The sequence below is a fragment of the Pseudoliparis swirei genome, chromosome 8, assembly GCF_029220125.1.
Source record: "Pseudoliparis swirei isolate HS2019 ecotype Mariana Trench chromosome 8, NWPU_hadal_v1, whole genome shotgun sequence".
NCBI lineage: Eukaryota > Metazoa > Chordata > Actinopteri > Perciformes > Liparidae > Pseudoliparis > Pseudoliparis swirei.
In genome coordinates, this window is record NC_079395.1 from 23,856,285 (window position 1) to 23,859,869 (window position 3,585).

Below are 3,585 nucleotides of genomic sequence, written 5' to 3' on the forward strand. Positions count from 1 at the left end.
ACATGACATCTATTGTTCATCTGGTCACATGACATCTATTGTTCACCTGGTCACATGACATCTATTGTTCATCTGGTCACATGACATCTATTGTTCATCTGGTCACATGACATCTATTGTTCATCTGGTCACATGACATCTATTGTTCACCTGGTCACATGACATCTATTGTTCATCTGGTCACATGACATCTATTGTTCATCTGGTCACATGACATCTATTGTTCATCTAGTCACATGACATCTATTGTTCACCTGGTCACATGACATCTATTGTTCACCCGTGTATTGTCCAAAGGGAAGTGTGTCATTGTCCTTTACTGTTCAAGCTTTAAGGCTAAATAAAGAATAAATACACTCATTTCATTGGTATTCAATTGAATTGTTCTGCAAAAGAAGATTGTTAATCTTTAAGAACACACACCATACATGTATATAGACTTTCTCAGGCCATTCAAATCCTCAAATCCCCAAATCAGTGCCGATGGCCTCAGTTTCTGGGAGCTGGGACCACGTAATGAAGACGCCATTGAATCAGCATCAGTCTGAATGACTACTGCTGCCCCCTTGTGGCCACATTCAGTACTACAAGAGAGCAGAGCGGCTCGGCTGCTGCAGGACTCTCCTGGCTCCTCGCTCAATGACACCGGCACCCGGTCCAGTTCTGAGACCGGAGTCAGGAACCACTGGACTGAACCAGCAAAGTGACGGTCAAGTGGAGCTCCAGGTGGACCTCAGAGGACTGAGCTGCATTCATGACGCACTCTAAGGATCCGACAGGACCTCTGACATCGGGGGTCGACTTGAGGAATGTGTTAATACTTGTGGATGTGTTAATATGTGTTAATATTCCTGATTATATATGTCATTGTTTATAGAACCGGAGGTTCTCCTCTCTTTACGGGTTGTGATCATGTCTACTCCTCACTATTCATACATGTCATATTCTTTGAATGTTAATGTAACGCTGGTCATCTGGTCACATGACATCTCTTCAGAGGGATCCAGAGGGTGAGGCGGGTCATAGCAGTCAGGATGCTCTCGATGCTGCAGCGGTTTCCTGATCCGATGTGAGGTCAAAGGTCAGGGATGTGGTCCGTGTAGACTGTGAAGCCCTCTGAGGGGAGTTACGCTCTAAGTGGACCGGCCGGGTCTCGTATGAAGGACACAGGAGGCGTGGCCGTGTTGTCCCAAACCTTTTATTGCAGCAAAAGATCATTTACAGAAAACTCAGAATCGTCACAATCCATTTGTACTTCACAATAATTTAATCACCATTAGTATCAACCTGCAGACATAATACTGAGGAGCTTCACTGGCTGCGTTGTGCATTCCCAGGTCCCAGACCAGCGGTGGCGGTCTGAGGTCGTTTTGCTCTTCCTCGTGTCGGAGAAGAAGACGAAGCCTCTTAACCTGCCTGGCAACAACATGATGGCTTTTTGGAAACCTATTTTCAGAAAAATTTTCTTTTTCAAATGTTACTTTTAAAAATCTAGAAGCTCTCTTGATAAAGACTCCTCTGCAGAGGGGAGAAGGTTCTACAGCTCACATGGAAGTAGAAAAGACCAGCGAGTGGATCAGACATCCTACAAAAACTTCTACTTCACACATGGAACCATCCGGTAGTTTTAAAGTCAGGACGACTACGACAACAGAATACAAAAGAGGTAAGTTCACTAGTCTCTGTCGTGTTGTGACCCTCACACACCGACGCCTGGTTCAGGGTCCCCATAGGAATGTGTTGCACCGCTTGTCCCCACTAACGTTCTGATACAACAGGAAGTTCACCTGCAGACCATCACCTTCAAAATAAGATGCACAACGCTGACACTTGGCTTTCTTAAATTCCAAAGTGTTGATGGCGTGATGTGGAGGATGCTGAGGATCGGGATGGAGACCAACACGAGAAGAGAAGGAAGGAGACGTGTGGCCTCCTCTCCTTCAGGTCAATCAAAAACATGATGAACAGGGCTGGGGGCTCGTGGAACTCAGCGTGGGTCACACGGTTCTGGATCAGCCCGCCGGGTCCTGTCGAGCTGCTGGGTCTTTGCCCCGCAGGGGGGCCGCTCTGCACCATCAACGATGTCATCGTTTACATCACAGTTTAAACTCAAAGAGCTGAAGTTTAAAGTCACAACTTCACTTTAAAATGGCTGGAGAGGCGAGTCACATGGTCACATGGTCACACGATCACACGGTCACATGATCACACGGTCTCATGGTCACATGATCAGTCACACGATCACACGGTCACACGGTCACATGGTCACATGGTCAGTCACACGATCACACGGTCACACGGTCACACGATCACACGGTCTCATGGTCACATGATCAGTCACACGATCACACGGTCACACGGTCACATGGTCAGTCACACGGTCACACGGTCACACGGTCTCATGGTCACATGATCAGTCACACGATCACACGGTCACACGATCACACGGTCTCATGGTCACATGATCAGTCACACGATCACACGGTCACACGATCACACGGTCTCATGGTCACACGGTCACATGATCACATGATCACACGATCACACGGTCACATGATCACACGGTCACATGGTCACACGATCACATGATCACACGGTCTCATGGTCACATGATCAGTCACATGATCACATGGTCACACGGTCACACGATCACACGGTCTCATGATCACACGGTCACATGGTCTTGGTAACCGTGGCTGGAAAGAGTTAACACAGAGGGGGCGGGGCTAGAGAACAGACGAGGAGACAGGAAACAGAAGGTACGTCAGGGCTCACTGAGAGGGTTGGTTCGTAGACACACACACAGAGTGGTAAACTGGCTGGGTGAACAGCTTTGCATAGCATCTGCAGCACAGCGACCAGAACCAGGCGCAGCTGGTGGAGGTTCTGTGTTCTGGCCGTGTGCTGCAGCAGTGGCAGAACTTTGGGGTTTAGTGTAAATCGTTTGCAGTGTTGGGTTCGGACCGTTCTGCTGCACCGGAGTCAGAGTGGACCCGACGCTCCTGGCCGTGCACTGGCGCCTCACAATTGAGATGCGAGACGCCGAATGGCCTTCAAAATAAAGTTCCGGTGTAATGTCACAGCTGAGGACGAGCTGCGAGCAGAGCAGAGGACACATGGCCGCCTGCTGGCCAGTCACGGGACTACAAGGGAAACGGGTGATCTACTCAGAGGAAGAAGAAGAAGGAGAAGGAGAAGGAGGAGGAGGAGGAGGAGGAGGAGCAGGAGCAGGAGGAGGAGGAGCAGGAGGAGGAGGAGGAGCAGGAGCAGGAGGAGAAGGAGCAGGAGCAGGAGGAGGAGGAGGAGGAGCAGGAGGATGGGATTCAGGGAGAACCAGAATGGTAAAATCAGGAGTACCGCAAAAGTTAAAAATTCATCCATTATCTCACATTCACACCAGAAGGAACATTTGAAGGAAGGTGTGAAAACAGAAGGGAGATGGGGAGGGGAGGGATGGGGAGGGGATGGGATGGGAGGGGAGGGGGAGGGGAGGGGAGGGGGAGGGGGGGAGGAGATGGGGAGGGATGGGAGGGGAGGAGATGGGGAGGGATGGGGAGGAGGAGATGGGGAGGGGATGGGATGGGG